Below are 19,733 nucleotides of genomic sequence, written 5' to 3' on the forward strand. Positions count from 1 at the left end.
TCATTACTAATCTTGGTGTGGTTGCCCCATCTTACCTTGAGGGCTCAGCTCAAGGGCCACCTCCTCAGAAAGGCTTTCCTGGTCCAACTGACTGAGCTGGCAACACCTCCCTCATGGGCTTTGCTATCTCCAATGCCTCTGATTGCCTTCACTGCAGTTCTTACAATTCTGATCAGGCTTTCACATGTCTGTTCACATCATTCTTTTACTTCTGAGCAAATTTGCAATGATTGAGCCATCCTTTGGTCCAGGAATTTTGTGGAGTGTATGTAGATCTGTGATGGGCAAAATCAAGGTGACCCCTCCTTGTGGACCTGTAGTGTAGTGAGGGGAGAAAGGCAATACTCAGGTAAAATAAATGGCACTGCAATTGTAACTCAAGGAAGGAGTAGTGGAGGTGGTAAAAAGAGTGAGCTACTTAACAGGGCCAATGTCATTCTCTGAGGAGTGACATTGACATAGGATCGTCAAGGGTCAAAAGGTGCCAACCACACCAGGAGCCAGGCTCCAGCAAGCAAGAGAGGGAATAGAATATGCAAATATCCTGAGTTGAGAAATGATGTCAGGTGGACTAGGACAGAAGGGCAGTTAGCACAGTCATTGGGAGATGAGTCTGGGCAGCAGGTGGTGCTGGAGCATGGTATCTAGGAGCCATTGAAGCAGGCACCTGTCATGGTCCCCTCTAAACTCACAAAAAATCTTTCTAGTTGCTTTGCGAAGAACACATTCAATGAGTAAGAGAGAGCAAGATGAGGCTTGGTAAGGTAGACATTGTGGATGTGGGGAGTGGTAAGAGAAAGTACTGAGTGGAACTGAGTAGCACTTTGAAGGTAAATTCAAAATAAATTATGTAAGGATTGTCTTACAGGGTGACGTAAGGGGAAAAGAGGTCCTGTATCCCTCATTAGAAATCTTTTTAGCAGTATGTACTTTGGAATTATGAATTTTAAGATTTTAGGAAGGTATACAAGGCATACAACATATATCCAGTGTCACATGGATCAGCATTCTGTAGTCAACCATGCACTTATTTATATGGCAAATTGCATTATTGAGCGGGTAAATAAAGGTATCAATAGCTTCACATCAATATGGGTCAGGTTTGGTCTCAAATGAGGTCAGGGGCCTTGGGCCCATGGGTGCCTTACCCACACATATGCTGGACACTCCCATTGGCTTTCAGGGTGGCTGCAGACTCCCTCTGTCTCCCACACTGCCCCAGGCCCACCTCCAAGAACCAGCAGGTGGCCTGGTACTGCCCCTGCTGGGCCAGCATGAATGTGCATATCTGCACCATGTCCTCACAAACCAGCGGATGTAGGCAGAGCCAGCTCTCCAGCAAGGCCTCCAACAAGGACTCCATCTAGGCAAGGTCATCCTGAAGTTCCTGGCACAGCCTTTCCACAAGTGCCACAAGCTCCAAGGATACCAGGCAGGTGCCCCACTCTTCCACAGCAGCACCAGGAAGCTCTGCAGCATCTCTTCTGCTGGGGGTCTGCTCTGCCAACAAAGAGAATAGTCATGGTAGCACCACCTCTGTCACTCTGCAATGCACATGGTACCACCTGCACCCTCCTTAGCCTCAGACTATGACAGGAAGCCACTAGAGGAAAGGTTATGGTATCAGATGTCTCAAGAACTTCCTGCCAATCCCCAAAGAACCTAGGCTTCAAGGAACTCTGGTTGAGTACCACACATGTGCCTGGGATCACCCTTCACAGCTCATCTGTTCCTGAATCTCTTCTCTGCCTCCTTTGGCCACACTGGCCCAGGTGGCTTAGGGTTCCATCTCCAGCACCCCATCCACACAGCCCCACCCACCCTGTCTCCCTGCACTTTGTGTCCCCCACACTCATCCTAAAATTTACAGTTGGGTTTTGGTCTGTCTCCTTCTCTGGGCTCTCAGCTGGATGGGGGCCACTGTCTGCCTCACCTAGACTTCCCCAGCATCTGTAAGACAGATGTGACATGCCTTCCCAAGCAGTCAGGATGTACCCTGGTCAGGGCTGGTGGATGCCATTTCCATTTCAGCAAAGGGCTAACTAAAGCAGCAGGATTAGCATGGCTTTTGAGCATTGATTTTGGAAAATGAAACAACTTTTACTTGAAAAACACTAAAAGAACCTCACAAAGGAGTAAAAGTTTCCTTGGTCCAACAAGTGAAAAAAATATGCAAGGAAAGGAAAGCCCCTACTTAGATATGCTGCTTGTCGACCCTGCTTGGGTCAAGTCCTGCAGGTATGCTTTGGCCCACTTTCCTACATGGGAGCCTGGGAGGCCCCCCTAGATCTCCCCACTTGGCAGTTGAAGCCATCCAGCAGGCCACTCTACCACCCATAAGTCATGGGTTCTCCTCCACTGGTGTCTCTCCACTTCCTTCCCCAGAGTGAATCATTTCTGTGAGGTCATATGAAAGGTCACAAATTTCATGTTTTATTTCAGGGTCTTTTCTCTTTACATTGTGGGGTGCTGTGTAGATAATGGTTTAATTTAATTGAGCTTTTGAAAGAACCAAATTGTAGTTTGATAGATTCTCTAAATTTCTTTTCTATCCTGAATTTCCTTTACCTGTGCTCTAATCTTGTTTCCTTCCTTCTGGTAACTGGGTTTATTCTCCTTTACTTTTAGTACCTCCTCATTTTGTGAAATGAAGTTATTTAGTTGAGATCTTTCTTCTTTTTAAATATGCCCAGCTGGGATGTAAATTTTCCGCTCCTTCCTGGAGCCCTAGGGATGGGCCACCCACCCACAGGACCCCAGTCTCATCCAGCACAGGGTTGCTTGCTCATTACTAGTGTAAAGAAACACTATTGATTTTTGCATATTGTTCTTGTATCCAGCCACTTTTCTGAACTCATTTTTTTTTTTAGCTCTAATTTGTTGTAGATCTTTCTGGATTTTCTAAATATAGGATCATGACATCTGTGAATATTGAGAGTTTTACTTCCTCTTTTTCAATCTGAATACCTTTTATTTCTTTTTCTTGCCTAATTGGTCTAGCTAGAACTTCTGGCAGAATGTTGAATAACAGTGTGGGGGCCCAGTGGATCTAGAACCCTGGCTCCTCCTCCCTAAAGGAAAGAGCCCACAGTGTGTAGATACCTGCATGCCCCAGGACACAAGTTAAAATATATTAGACCTCCCCACAGGGAACCAGCGTACAGGTGGTGTTGTAAACACTTACAATGAAAATAACAGAAGGAAAGGGCAAGATAGGGCACTAATATTTCCTTTCTTTCAGTCTTTCTTTATTCATCACTAAGCAAAAGACAGAGTGTTGGCCCAATGTGCACATACCAAAAAGCAAAGTAAAAAACAGATACATTCATTTTGTGCAGAGTTTCAACTCTTCTAGTAAAAAAAAAAAAATACTGGCACAATGAAATAAGAGTTATGAAATAGGAATTGGGTAATTTAGTGATTCCACATACAAGTTAAATGTTCTTAAATTTTATTTAAGTGACATTGCACAATATAATGAACAATAAAATTCAAGCAAATAATTTAAAATTTTTTCTTTACTTAGAATGATATTAACTGGTAAGCAAAAAATACCATGAAAAGTAGAGATGTGTGAAAAAGGAAAAAGCTTTACATTTTAGCATCATTAATGGCACATATTTTCCTGCTTTTAGAACAAGGGTCCTACTTTTCATTTTGCACTGGATCCTGTAAATTAAGTAGCTGACCTTGTGGTTTTCAATATATATACAGAAATAAATATAGATCTGTCTTTATGCACATGCTTATATATGTGTATATGTATACACAGTATATTCATATATTTCTTAACTCTGTCCACTGACAAGAACTGTAAGCAGTGACAACCCAACAATGAGCTTCCTAGTACTCAGATCTTGTTTTTCCTTCTTCTTTTTAATGCCTCGCTTTTATTTTAATTTTTATAATAATAAACCTTATTTTTACAGAAGTTTTAGATTACAGAAAAGTTACATCAAAAGTATAGTTCCATCCATCTGCCCCATGGGATCAAAGCCCCCCTCAATCAGAAACAATGTGCATCACCATCCCAAAATCCTCAAAATTGAGGAATGAACAAACATAAGTTAGGAATGCAACTATGGATTAAATTAGATTTATTATTATTCTAGTAGTGGAAGATCTTGGCCATTGAAATAAAGGCAGTGGCCACAGAGTTTCTGAGGGGAGGGAGAGAGAAGAATAGGTGTAACATGAAGCATTTTGGGGACATTGAAATTGTCCTGCCTGACATTTCAGTGATGGAAACATGCCATTATACATTTTGTCAAAATATGTAAAATTGTGCAGTACAAAGTGTAAACTATAATGTAAACTATAGACCATGGTTAGTAGTAATGCTATAATATGTATTCATCAACTTTAACAAATACTACACTAATGAAAGATGCTGTTAATGGGGAAAAGTGTGGGAAGGAGAGGAGGTGAAGTCTGTGAGAATCCCTCCACATTTTTAACTGAGATGCAGCTTATTTATTTATTTATTTTTGTAGCATGCATATCATTTATTTTCCAAATATTTTTGTGAATTTTCCTCATGGGTTTAAAAATTTTTTTAAAGATACTTAGATTAAATAAATGTTCCATAAACAATATAGGGGATTTCCAAATGCCCCACACCCTACCCTTCCCACACTTTCCCACTTTATCAACATCCTTCATTAGTGTCATACATTTTTTACAATTGATGAACATATACTGGAGCATTGCCATGAATGTAGATTACAGTTTACATTACAGTTAAACTCTCTCCTGAACAAGTTTGTAACCTTCAGTAGACCCAATATTTGAGGGAATATTTACTGTGGCAGTAAATGGGATCCTGCTGAGAAGTGCACAAACATAACTTCTGGGATGACCTCCTGACACACTTTGAAGTTTCTTAGGCATATAAACTCATTTGTCTTCACCCTTTCCCCCTTTCGGCCAAGGGCTTTTTCCAGTTGCATTTCTATTACTGTTCAGAAATAATCCCGTTATCAACATTAGACAGAATATCTCAACAGAGAATCAATAAATAAAGACCATGATTAATACATTAGAGGATATGGACCTAACGAATGTATGCAAAACACTATACCAAGTGGGGTATACATTGTTTTCAAGTGGACATGGATCATTCTACAGAATAGACCACACACTAGGTCACAGAACAACTCTCAATGAATTCAGAAAGATTGAAATTATGCAAAATAATTTCTCTGACCACAATAGAATGAAACTGAAAATCAGTAAGGGGAAAAGAAGCAGATTAGGCACAAAGATATGGAAGTAAAACAAAACACTCTTAACTAAACAGTGGGTCAAGGAGGAAATCACAAAAGAAATCAGTGGCTACCTTGAAATGAATAAAAATGACAACACAACATATCAACATCACAACACATGGGATGCAGCAAAAGCAGTGCTGAGAAGAAAAATTCAGTGCCTATATTAAGAAAGGAGAAAGAGCTAAAATCAAAGACCTAAATGCATACTTGGAGGAATTAGAAAAAGAACAACAAACTAACATGCAAGGAAGTAGAAAGAAGCAAATAACAAAGATTAGAGCAGAGCTAAATGAAATAGAAAATGAGAAAGCACTAGAAAAAATACACATGGCCAAAATCTGGTTCTTTCAGAAGATTAATAAAATAGGCAAACCCGTAACTAGGCTAACAAAAAAATAAAGAGAGAAGATGTAAATATATAAAATAAGAAATGAGGAAGGGGATATCACCATTGACCCCACAGAAATAAAGAGTATCATACGAGGATACTTTGAAAAATTGCCAACAGGTGGATGATACAGAGGAAATAGACAAACACCTAGAAACACAAAAGCAGCCTACAATGATGAAAGAAGAAATTGATGAGCTCAACAGACCAATCACAAGCAATGAGATTGAATTAGTCATCAAAAACCTCCCAAATAAGGTTGTTGATGTGGGAAGAGTGGGGGGGGGGGGGGTTGGGGCATGTGGGAATCTCTTATATTTTTTAATGTAACATTTTCTGTGATTTATGTATCTTTTAAAAAAATACAATTTAATATATATATGTATATAAACCCTCCCAAATAAGAAGAGCCCAGGACCAGATTGCTTCATAGGTGAATTCTACCAAACATTCTGGAAAGAACTAACACCAATCATGCATAAACTCTTCCAAAATACAGAAGTGGAGGGAACATTGCCTAACTCATTCTATGGTGCCAACATCACCCTAACACCAAAGCTGCACAAAGACACCACAAGAAAGGAAGACTATAGACAAATCTCTCCAATGAACCTAGATGCTAAAATCCTCAAAAAAAAAAAAAGACTTCCTGTCACAATCAACAACATACTAAATGAATTAAACACCATGACCAAGTGGTTCTCATTCCTGGTATGCAAGGATGATTCAACATAAGATAATCAATGTAATATACCACATAAACAGATGAAAAGAAAAACATATCACATGATAATCTCCATAGATACAGGAAAAACATTTGACAAAATACAAAACCCTTTCCTGATAAAAACACTTCAAAATATAAGAATAGAAGGAAATTTCCTCAACACGATAAAGGGTATATATGAAAAACCCACATCTAACATCATATTCAATGGTGAAATCCTAACAGCTTTCCCTCTAAGACCTGGAGTAAGAAAAGGATGCCCACTATCACTGCTCTTATTTAACACTGTGTTAGAAGTACTTGCTTGAGTATTTATGCAAGAAAAATAATAAAAGGCATACATATTGGAAAGGTAGAAATAAAAATTTCACTATTTGCAGATGATATGATGCTATATTTCAAAAGCCTAGAGAAACCTACAACAAAGCTTCTAGAGCTTATAAATGAGTTCAGTAAAGTGGCAGGTTATAAGATTAATGTGTAAAAATCAGTAGCCTATCTGTTCACAAATAACAAGCAATCAAGAAGGAAATCAAGAAAAAAATCTCCCTATATTTTTGATATAACATTTATGCAATCTAAAGCTCTTTCAAAATAAAATAAAATAAAATTATATGTATAGGGAATTCCCATATAATCCCCATGCCTTCTTATAAAATTTCCCCTATTACTGATATCTTATATTAGTGAGGTACATTTGTTACAATTGGTGGACCAATATTAAAACATTGCTACTAACAAAGGTCTATAATTTACATTATGGTTTACACTTTGTGCTGTACAGTTGTAGAGTTACACAGAGCATTTTTAGGACATTGGAATTGTTCTGTATTGGACTGCAATGACAGATATATGACACTACAGATATATCAAAGCTTATGAACCAAGTCTTTTCAAGGTTAAATTGACTCCTTCCACAACATGTGATTCTGCAGCCACTCTCTAGACCAGGGGTGCCTTTCTCTCTTACTCTCCATCTCTCCCAGTCTATCCTTCTTCCTTCTGCCTGTTGAAGTCCTACTTGCTCATGAATCCAATCTCACCTCATCTCAACCTTCTTCTTATTTCTCTTGCACACACACCCTGGGTCTTGAGATGAAATGATATTATTTTCCAAACAAAATATCGGGACACATTGTGTGACAATTATTTTAACTAACAAATAAAATGTGCAAAATCCTTTCAAATGCAAGAAAATTTACCATTAGCTCCAACAAAAATATAAGTCCCTGCTATTGTGCCTTTTATTTTTTTGGTTTTTGCCTTACTTGCCATATATACAACCTAAAATCTCCCTCTTTAAACCACATTCTAATCTATAACTCACTGCTGGTTATTATGTTCCCTATGATGTGCTACCATTACCACCTTGTATTATCAAACATTTAACAACATCACAAATAGAAACTCTGTACATTATAAGCCTTAACTCCATATTTTCTACCCCCATCTCATTCCTTGGTAACCTATATTATAGATTATTCCTTTATGAATTTGAAGAATGTCTGGTTTTTAAGGAAAATTTACTTTTTTCAGTATTAATGCTCTTAATTTTTAAACAAATTATTTGGTGTTAGAGGAATTATGCAAGCTTTCCTTGGTTTGGTATTTCCTTAGCATATAAATTTGTTTTTATTTTTGCTTTCATATTTCCTTTATATTACATTTTAGACATATTGCCTATAAATAAGACAGCTGGATATAAAAAGCACAGCTTGGAACTCTCCTCCTTTTAAAATTTTAAATTTAAAATAATTATAATAATAATTTTTGTAATTTCTAATATATTTGGATTTATCTCATTTCATTTTGTGATCTCTATGTGCCTCACTCTTGTTTTTTTCTTTTTAATTACTTCAATTTGAGTGCTTGATTTCATTCTATTTTTCCCTTTGTACATCATATATACCTCTATGGTTTTTCCTTCTCCCTGAGATTTTAAGGTATATAAAAAGTGTCAAAGACTAATGTTAATAAATATCTTTTTTCTCCTTTGGTATAATTCAAGGATCTGGACACAAATAACTCTCCTCTTTGCTTATATACTATAGCAGAGGCTGCTGCTTGTTCATTGAAAATCCATTTTCAATTATTCTTGGGTGCAGCCTTAAGCAACCTTTTCAAGCCTTCCTTATAATTAGCTACAACCTGACAGAGAACTGATACATTCCACCTCCAGGCCTGGCTCATAAAAACTTCCCATGCTTGTTGTATAGTTTAGCTTTTATTTTTTAATTCTCTAATATATTATTATGATTTTTATCATTCAATATTTGTTTGCATTTACCTCCGTATTTAAAACTTACTTTGTTCATCATTTCTTATTTCATCTCAGACCTTTCCTCTTAGTATCTTGTTTCTGTTCCCTGAAGTACATTCCTTAGATGTTCTGAGAAATGGTCTGTAAACTTGTAAGTGACAGACTCAATTTTTGCTTATCTGAATATTTTTTCTCTTTTCATTTGTTGTTGCAAAAAACATAAAATAGTACAGCATTTTTAAAAGAAATGCAAGCTGTCTTCAAAAAAACCCCACAAAATTTTGCTGAAAATAAAGACTAAAAAAGGGAAAGTGTATCATTTTATGGATTGGAAGCCTCAATAGTGTTCAAATATAAATTCCTTCCAAGTTGATCTATAGATGCAGTGTAATCCCAATGTAAAATCTGGCAAGATTTTTAGTAGAAACAGGTAAGATGATTAAGGTGAGTCTAAAACTTATATGGAAATACAAATGACCTAGAATGTTTAAAACAATTTTAAAAAGGAAAACAAATTTGGAGGACATATATGACCTGAGTTCAAGATTTACTATAGAGCTAAATTAGTAAAAAGACAATATGATTTTGGTGAAGGAGTAGACTTATAGATCAGTAGTTCAGAAATAGATTCACACCTGTATGGTAAATTGATTTTCAACATAGATGTGAAAGCTATTTACTGGTGAAAAGAACATCATTTCATAATGCTACTGAAACAAATATATATCCATATGGAAATATGAACATCAACCTTTACTTCACCCTACACACAAAGATCAACTTGAAATACAGTAGAGCCCCAAATGAAAAAGTTAGAAGTATAAAACATCTAGAAGAAAACAAATGATAAAATCTTTTTGCAGTGCTGGATAGGAAAATTGTCTTCAGATATTACACAGGAGGCATAAATCATTTTTTAAAAACTTGATAAAATAGAATTTATTAAAATTAAAATGTTTTGCACTTCAAAAGACAAAATTAATGAAATCAAAAGATGAACTATAGAACTGAACAAAATACAAAATACTTGCAATAAATTTAGATGCCAAAAGACTTGTATCCAAAATATATATAAAGACACAATTCAAAAATAAGAAAAGTGCCCAATTTAATAATGGACAAAAGATGTGAACAGATACTTTACAAAAGAATGGTCAATGGGGCTGTGAAAAGGTGCTCAGCATCATTCATTAAAAAGAAATTGCAAATTAAAATCATAATGTGAGTTCACCATACATTAGGACGCTGATAATAAAAAGATGGAGAATAAAAGTATCATTGAGGATGTGAGGAACTTGAGCTCTCACACCCTTATGCTGGGAGTATAAAATGACACAACAAATTTAATAATTAAATATAACCCTATTGTATAACCAAACATTTCACTACAGGTATGAAATGAAAACATGTCTATGCAAAGACGACTGTTCATAACATCTTTATTCACAATAAGAAAACATGAAAACAACCTAAATATCTTTCAGGGAATAAAAAAATGTGGTATATGCACACAACAAAAGACCCCTCAGAAATAAAAAAGAATGAACTACTGATACATGACACAGCATGGATGAGACTCAAAATCATTATTTCAAGTGAAAATAATACTGACACAATAAAGTACATATTGATTGATATCATTCATATGAAAAATGTAGGAAATGCAAACTTATCTATACTGTTTGGGTCCACTGGCAGAGGGTGGCATATATTATTACAAAGGGGCCTAAGGAAGCAGCTTTTTCAGTGACAGCAAAGTTCTGTATTTGGCTTGTGGCAGTGAATTCACTGGTATATGATCATTAAAACCTCATTGAATTATTAAAAAAATCAAAAACAAAAAACAAAACCCTAGGCAAGAGAAAGAAATTGATGAGAGAAGTAAACCACCACCACAGTCAGATGCCTAGAAAAAAAAAAAAATAATAATAAGACATACTAAGAAACAGAAAGATAAGACCAAGCAAAGGAACAAACCAAGAATCCAGATGAGACACAGGAGTAAAGACAACTAATGTTCACACAGATATCCTTAGTTCAAGAAATTGAAGGAAAATATGACTGAGGTAAGAGACAATAAGATGACACTGTGTGAATATAAAGAACAATTTGAAAATCTGTAAAGAAAAGTACAGAACTTACAGAAATGAGAGATACAATAGATAAGATTAAAAACAAATTAAAGGCATATAAGAACAGAATAGATTTGGTTGAGGACAGAATTTATAAATTAGATGACAGAGCATCTGAACTGAAAAGTAAAGAAGAACAGAAAGAAAAGAATGAAAAAATTGAACAGGGTTTCAGGGAATTCTATCATAGCAGGAAACATATAAACATATACTCTATAGAAATCCAAGAAGAGGAGTGATAGAATTTTTAAGGAAATGATTGAAAATTTTCCAAACCATATGAAAGACATGAATATCAATATTCCAGAATTTAAACAGAATAAATTTAATAGATTTACCCTGAGACACATAGTATTCAGAATGTCAAATTCCAGACATAAAGAGAGGTTTCTGAGAGTAAGAAAAAAATGAATGTATTACTTACATGGGAGCCTCAATAAGTCTAATTTCTGATGTCCCATCAGAAACCATGGAGATGAGAAGAGTGTAGTAATGAATATAACAAATAAGGAAAGCTTGAAGGGTTAAAACAGAAAATAGTAAGATATAAAAAGAGAAAGCCAAGGGATAAAATGGGCAAGGTAAGTAATGTCTTTACAGTAATGACATTGAATGTTAATGAATTACACTCCTCAATTAAATGACATAGAATGGCAGAATGGAAAAAAAATATATGAGACATCTATTTGTTTATTTTTTTAGTTTTTAGTTTTTAGGAGGTATTGGGGATTGTACAAGGACCTCATACACGGGAAGCAGGTGCTCAACCAATGAGCTACACCCACTCCCCAAGAGACTCACCTTATATATATTTATTTTTTCTACATTAAAAATTTAAAGATAGATTCATAAATCTTACATATAAAATATCGGGATTTCCATTGCGGTCACCCCTCGGGCTGAAGTGTGGTTTGCTGGCCTGGCAGGGGAGCGACCCCTCATCCAGAGCTGGACCGACCCCTCGTCCGCAGCCAGACCCCACCTCTACCGACCGAGCAAGCCGCCGCAGTTGGCGCCCAACGTGGGGTTAAGCAACCCCACCACAGCCTCACTCCATAACCTGGCGGCGCCCCCCCCCCTTCTCACCTTGGGACTTCTCTCGTGCAACATTGCTGCTACCTGAGCCTTGGCTACCTCATATGATCCACGGCGGTCTGGGAGAATCACTGGATGGCTTTCTCCTTCCATGTCGGGGGCTTATACCGACCCGCTATGATTAAGAGGAGCCTTGGATTTCTCGGGAGCGTGCGCTTGCACGTCTGAAGTAACCCTCCCACAGCCCTACGCCCTCCTCTCTTCTCACCCCTATCTTTTCGCTCTGCATTGCTGCTCCTGAACCTTGGTGACCTCATACGACCCACGGCGGTCTGGGAGAATCGCTGGATGGCTTTCTCCTTCCATGTCGGGGGCTTATACTGACCCGCTATGATTAAGAGGCGCCAATAAAACTCAGGAGCGCGTGCCTGAGCACCTCCACCCCTGCCTTCACCTCTGCCTCCTCCCCTCTGTGCTTGCTCCCCTTTGCCTTGCTCCACTGCTCGTCGTTCTGCCCTCCCCTCGTCGGGGCCTTCTCTTGGCCCGCGACCACCGTCGGATTCCCACCAGCTCCGACCCCTCATCTCACCGCGCACCTCGGCTCCCATCGCCACGCTTTCAAGGTAAGGGCCCCTTTTCTTATCGGCTCCAAAAGGCCATTAGCAATGGGTAACATCCTATCTGCTAAGCAAGCCCCACAAGTTCGGGCTCTCGCCGGTCTCCTAGACACTCACCGGTGTAAGATCTCTTTGAAACAGCCCCAAGTCTTCTGTAACCGCAGCCCCCCATGCCGCCATCGCTCTCAAGCAGCTCCAGCCCCGCTAAACGGCCTGCAACCCGCTTTCCCCGGCCCACAGCCTGCTTTCTAGCATCTAATAACATTTCTGCTTTTGCCTCCCCATACTTCTGCGGAGCTTCCTCCTGTCTCGACCTCACTCCTCTTCTCAGCCATCCAAAGCGTCCTTTCTCGTCCCCCGCCCCCCTCCTTTTTTTGCTTGAACCCCCATTACGTTGCAGATTGGGCCACCCCATGTCGGCCCGCCCCGTTAACATCGGCCTCTCACGCGCCCGTGGAGACTTTGGCCTTCTTGTTGTCCTCGCCTACGTCTCCACCACTCCCGACGCTGCCACCACCACCGCTGCTGGTGCCCTGACGTGACTTGTCCTCACAGCTGCGATCCTCCAGACCATCACACAGTCTGCCTCTGCCGCTCTTCTCCGCCAAGAAGAGATCAACTACCTGTAACGTGCTGTCACCCTGGACTTTTAACAGCAGATGGATCTTATAGCCGCCGAGATCAACAAGAATTGGACATTGACCACCCTTGCTTGCAACGGCAAGATACTGCCCCCCAAATTGTACATTTATATCCCCGTCATACTCACCTCCCTCTTCAGCCCCGCTTCCCTCATTGCTTACTGCCTCTTGGGCCTCGGCTACTTGTTGCTGCTGCCATCCTGGCCCTTATTTGAAAAGAAGGGGGAAATGCGGTCACCCCTCGGGCTGAAGTGTGGTTTGCCGGCCTGGCAGGGGAGGCCAAGCCGCTGCCCCCATAATAGGGTGGCTGGTCGGACTCACCGCCACCCCTGAAGGGAGCTCGGCATGGGCGCAGAGTGCCCTCGGGTCTCCCCTTCTCGGCAGCCATGCTTCCGCGGCCGCCCCTCCTCCCGGATGGCACCACACGATGCCTTGTGGGGTGGCACCCTTCTTCTTCTTTCTCCCTGCGCAGGCGCAGGGCGGAAAATTCCAGTCTGCCCTTTTCCCCTCCCCCGACAGCAGCAACAGCCAGGCGTGGGCGGAAAAATCCAGTCTGCCCTTTTCCCTCCCCCCGACAGCAGCAACAGCCAGGCGTGGGCGGGAAACTCAAGTCTGCCCTCTACCCCAGCAACAGCAGCCACCAATCCCTAAACCCTGCCACTTCCCCCAGCAACAGCAACGGCCAATCCCTAATCACCACCCCTCCCCCATCCAGTACTGCCCACTGACCTTTCTCCGGCAACCAATCAGAACAGGGCATGGCTTTGACCAATCAGCCTTCCCCAGCCCCTATAAAACTGTTGCCTCTCCCTCAATAAAGTTGGACTTGCGTGTTTACCTTGTCTCCGCGGTAGTTCTTCTGCCGTGCGCCCTCCAGTCCTGAGAGCCCCGGACAAGGGCCTGGCCTCCCTTGTCCCCAGTTCGTTGCCTGCTTCTCCGGGCGACCCCTTCGTCGCCGGCTTTGCCGGGCGACCCCATCAGCCAAACCGTGCAACCCCTGTGAGACCGACCCCTCGTCTGCTGCCGGACCGACCCCTCGTCCCAAGTGGGACCGACCCCTCGTCTGCTGCCGGACCGACCCCTCGTCCCAAGTGGGACTGACCCCTCGTCCCAAGCGGGACCGACCCCTCGTCCAAAGCTGGACCGTACCTCGTCCGCAGCCAGACCCCACCTCTACCGACCGAGCAAGCCGCCGCAGTATCAGAGAAAAGGGAAGTGATAAGGAAGAGAAAAAAATAACAACAAAGTAGAAGAGGAACAATATAAGATTAGGACAATAAATAATTAACACAAGTAAAAAGTCGTAAGTACAAAGGAATGAGAATAAAAAAGTGGAATAGAATAATGAAACAAAAATGAAAATAGAGAAAAAATATATAGAATGAATTAAAAGGCTGGCAGGAGGAGACGAGAGGAAAAGAAAAAAAGATAGAAAAAAATGAGAAATTTTAAAAATTGAAGGCCAAACAATAAGGGTGAAATGAAAGAACAACAAAAACCAGAAGCTAGAAAAATGGAGGAAAGAGAAGAAATAAAGTAGATAGAAAAATAAGATAAAAAAAAAAAAAATAAAGACAGGGGAAACACAACAAATAGGATATATACACAACAACCCAAGAAAAGAAGCCTTTACTCCTAGGCCCCTAAGGAGCTTCTCAGGCTGTCAGTGTTCATCAATCAATCATTCTGCAGCACGGCATCTACAGCTGATGTATTGGGTATTAGCAAGTACAATAAGTGGTAGAAAAAAAAAAGGAATCTTTAAAAAACAAAAAATAACAGATACAAGAAAACCTAAAAGAAAACAAAATAATAATGCATATATGTTTCCTGTTATAAAGTATCAGCTGGTTACCAATAACCCAGTGAATTAGTCTCTGGATGTCTTCTCTAAGTAGACCTAGGAGGCAAGAATTCCTCCACTGAACTAAATTGGCTCCAAAAGTTAACTAGTCTTCAACAAGCTTATCTGGTTCTATCTATCTCCTTTCCTTCAGGTGGTATAGACTTCTATAACAGTTTGCTAGAGAACTGTTGATTAGGCATCCATCTCTGATTAGGCATCCATCTCTGCCCTTCTCTAATCTAGTTTCTCTCTCCCCCTGGGTGACTGAGAGTTACACCCTACCCTACCCTCTCCCTGTCAGGACTCAAAAGGGACTCAGCTGGCCAAATTCATTGTAAAGAAATCACTCCTGTCAGACCCCTTTTCCTCCCAGGGATTGCTCCCTTCTACTCTGTTGGCAGCAGTGAGCCAGAGGCTCCACCAAAGCAATTTGCCCTGAGGGAGGGATACAGGTGCTGTTTCCAGCCATAAGACTGAGCAACTTATGGCTGTCCACTTCCCTCTTGGATGATGCAGAGAACTTTCTGGCTCTATATACATTCAAAGCAACTCCCTTGGACAGGTTCCCACCCTTTCTTGCTCCTTTCTGTGAGAATTGGGCCCTGCCTGCCTACCTTGATGTCATTTTCTGGATGTCTGAGACTCACTTTATTTATTTTTTTTAATATTTATTTATTATTATTATTTTTTAATTACATTAAAAAAAATATATGAGGTCCCATTCAACCCCACCGCCCCCGCCCCCCACTCCCCCCACAGCAACACTCTCTCCCATCATCGTGATACATCCATTGCACCTGGTAAGTTCATCTCTGAGCATCACTGCACCCCATAGTCAATGGTCCACATCATAGCCCAGACTCTCTCACGTTCCATCCAGTGGGCCCTGGGGGGATCTACAGTGTCCCGTAATTGTCCGTGAAGCACTATCCAGGACAACTCCACGTCCCGAAAACGCCTCCACATCTCATCTCTTCCTCCCGTTCCCCACACCCAGCAGCCCCCATGGCTACCGTTCCCACACCCATTTCACATTTCCTCTGTGGACATTGGATTGGTTGTGTCTGAGACTCACTTTAGATGCAAGGACACAATCAGGCTGGAAGGGAAAGGTTTGAAAAAGCTATTCCATGCTAACAGTAATCCAAAAAGATCTGAAATGTAATACTAATATCAGACAAAATATATTTTAGATGCAAAACTGCTATAATGGATGAAGGACACTATATATTAATAAATGGGGCCAGTCACTAAGATGAAATAAAAATAATAAATACTTATGCACCTAACTGAGGTGCCCCAAAATACATGAGGCAAATACTGGCAAAACTGGAGGGAGGAATTGATGTCTCAACAATAAATGTTGTAGACTTCAACACACTACTGTAAGCATTGGATAGAACATCTGGTCAGAGGATAAATAAGGAAACAAAGCTTGAATAATATGACAAATGAATTAGGCCAAATATACATTTATAGAACAGTACACCCCAAAACGACATGATATAATTTTTCAGTTCTCATTGACCTTTCTTTAGGGTAGAACTTTTGTGGGGACATAAGTCAGATATCAATAAATTTTAAAAAATTGAAATTAAAGAAAGCACTGTGGTCATAATGGTATTATGTTGGAAATTAATAACACATAGAAAAGGGGAATATGAAAAAATGTATGTAGATTAAACAATACACTTTTAAGTAATCAGTAATTCAAAGAAGAAATTGCAAGTAAAATCAGTAAATATCTCAAGATGAATGAAAACGAAGACACAACATATGAACACTTACGGCCATGGAGCAGATGTAGCTCAAGCAGTTGAGCATAAGCTTCAGTGTATGAAGTTCTTGGTTCAATACCCTGTACCTGCTAAAAATAATCATGGCAGGGCTGAGAAGGAAATTTATGGCCTCAGTGCTTACTTTAAAAAAAGAAGAAGAGCTAAAATCAAAGACATCTGGAGGATGAGCATCTGGAGGAACTAGAAAAAGAGCTGCAAACCATCCCAAAAGCAAACAAAAGAAAAGAAATAAAGATTAGAGCAGGAATAAATAAAATGGATGTGATGGTTAGGCTATTGTGTCAACTCAGTCAGGTAATTATGCCCAGCTGTTTGGTGAAGCAGGTACTGGGCTAAATGTAATACAAGGGCATTTATGGACTTTAGTCACCACTGACTTTACTGCAGTGGTAAATCATAGATAGGTGATTACAATTACATCAGTCAGGGAGATTGCCATCAGCAATAAGTGACTCTTTATCCAATCAGTTGAACGTCTTAAAAGGAGAAGTGATTCCAGCATTGAGTGAGAATTTCCCAGCTAGTCTTTGGACAGCCATCTCCTACAACTCATCAAGGATCTTCACTTGACTTTCATTGGAGTGCATGGTTGCAGCCTGCCTGTGGAACCTGGACTTGTGCATCCCCACAGTCATGTGAGAGATTCTTATAAAATCACATACTACTGACAGATATCTCTTGTTGATTCTGTTTCCCTAGGGAACCCTGACTAACATAGCTTGGTATCAGGAATGCCTCTTGGGAAACAGTATCTTAAACATGGGGTGTCTGAGGTGGTTCTGGGAGTTTTGCAATTGGCTCTCTACTCTAATTGGACTCATGGATAATAAAAATAGACAAAAGAGAAAAATCAACAGAACGAAAAGTTGGTTCTTTGAGAAGACTAACAAAATTGAAAAACCCTTAGCTGGTTTAAACAACAACAAAAAAAAGGGAAAGCATGCAAATAAACAAAATCAGAAATGAGATAGGGGACATTAACACTGAGCCAGCAGAAATTAAAATATTAAAAGAATAGTATGCCAACAAACTTGATAATATTCATGAATGGGTGAATTGTAGAAAACGATCAACAGCCCACACTGACCCTAGAAGAAATGGAAGACCTCAACAAGCTACCCACAATTTAAAATAAATGAAACAGTAATCAGAAACTTCCCCAAAATGAAAGACTTAAGACCAGATGGCTTCAGAGTAAATTCTACCAATCATTCAAAGATGCTCTAATACCAATCTTGCTGAAACCTCTTTCAAAAAATTGAAAAGGAAGGAATGCTACAAAATTCAGACTCTGAAGCCAACATCACCTTAACACTAAAGCCAAATGGAAATATTATGAAAAGCAGAAAATTATAGACCAATATTGGGAATTAATCTAGATGCAAAAATCTTCAACAAAATACTTCCTAACCAAATTCAAAAGCACATTATAATTATACATCATTATCATGTTTTTTGGCTTGAGGCACTGGTGATTGGGATTGAAACCAGGACCTCATGAGGGAAGCCAGTGCTCAAGCACTAAGCCACATTGGTTCCCCTGAGTTAGTTTTTTTGTTTGCTTGCTTCTTGTTTTTGTTTTTAGGAGGCACCAGGAAGTGAACATAGGACCTCCCATGTGGGAAGCAGTTTCTCAACCATTTGAGCAACATCCACTCCCTGATCATATTGGTTTTATAACAGTTATGCAAGGATAGTTCAAAATAAAGAAATCAGTGTAATATACTACATTAATAAATTGAAGGAAAAAAATCACTTCCTTATCACAAATGATCCAGAAAAGGCATTTAACAAAATATAACATTCCTTCTTGACAAAAACTCCCTGAAACATAGCAATACAAGAAAACTTTCTCAATGTGATAAAGGTCACAAATGAAAAACCTGTGACTAACATTGTACTGAATAGTGAAAGACCATCTGACCATTTTTCTTAGTGAGATAGGTAAAAAAACAAGGATGCCCACTATTTCTGCTTTTATTCAATATTGTGCTAGATATTCTAGCTAGAGCAATTAGCCAAATAAAAGATATAGAAAGGCACACAAACAGGAAAGGAAGAAGTAAAACTTTCACTATTCCCTGATGATATGATCCTATCTTAGAAATTACTAATAAAATCCATAGCAAAACTATTAGAACTAATAGACAAGTTCAACAAAGTGGCAGAATACAAGACTAACATGCAAAAAATCAATAGAGGGAAGCAGCTGTGACTCAATCAGTTGGGCTCCAGTCTACCATATGAGAGGCCCTGGATTCGCATTCTGGGGCCTCCTTGTGAAGGCAGGCTCACTTGCACTTTGTGGAGAGCCATTGGCCTGGATGCCGCAGAGTGCTGCCAGGCCCGCAAGCTCCCCAGAGAGCTGACTCAGCAAGGTGATGCAACAAAAAAAAGGGAGACAAGCAAAAACACACAGAAGAGCACGCAGCTAATGGACACAGAGAGCAGACAAGAAGCAAGCTGCAAGGGGGGGAATAAATAAATAAATAAATAGAGACAGAAGAATGCACAACAAATGGACACAGAAAGCAGACAGCAAGCAAAAAGCCATGGTGGGACGGGGGGGATAAAAAAATACAAAAAAAATCAATGGAGTTTCTATATACTACTAATGAGCAAACTGAGGAGGAATTTAGGAAAAAAATTCCATTTACAATATTGACTAAAATAATCAAATATTTAGGAATAAACAACCGAGGACATAAAGGGACTTTATTTAGAGAAATACAAAACATTGTTAAGAAAAACCAAGGAAGAACTCAACAAATTGAAGGACATTTTATATTTGTTAGAAGACTAAAGATCACTAAGATGTCAATTTTACCCAAAATGATCTACAGATTTAATGCAATCCTGATACAAATTCAAACAGCCATCTTTGTAAAATTGGAAAAGCCAATTATCAAATTTATCTTGAAGCAAATGGGCCCCTGAATAGCCAAACCTATCTTAAAAAAGAAGAATGTAGTTGAAGGATTCTTATTTCCTGACTTTAAGGCATATTATTTACATAAA

At 39.6% G+C, this 19,733-nt stretch overlaps 1 long non-coding RNA gene across 1 annotated transcript in view; it reads right to left on the reverse strand.

Moving 5' to 3' along the window:
• LOC101413885 (uncharacterized) overlaps positions 1-19,733 on the reverse strand; it is a 31,380-nt gene that overhangs the window by 9,186 nt on the left and 2,461 nt on the right. The window contains exon 2 of the long non-coding RNA XR_011650192.1: positions 1,149-1,500. This is a non-coding gene — a long non-coding RNA (uncharacterized lncRNA). The remainder of the gene's footprint in view (positions 1-1,148; positions 1,501-19,733) is intronic.

This window comes from Dasypus novemcinctus, chromosome 12, assembly GCF_030445035.2.
Source record: "Dasypus novemcinctus isolate mDasNov1 chromosome 12, mDasNov1.1.hap2, whole genome shotgun sequence".
Lineage (NCBI taxonomy): Eukaryota > Metazoa > Chordata > Mammalia > Cingulata > Dasypodidae > Dasypus > Dasypus novemcinctus.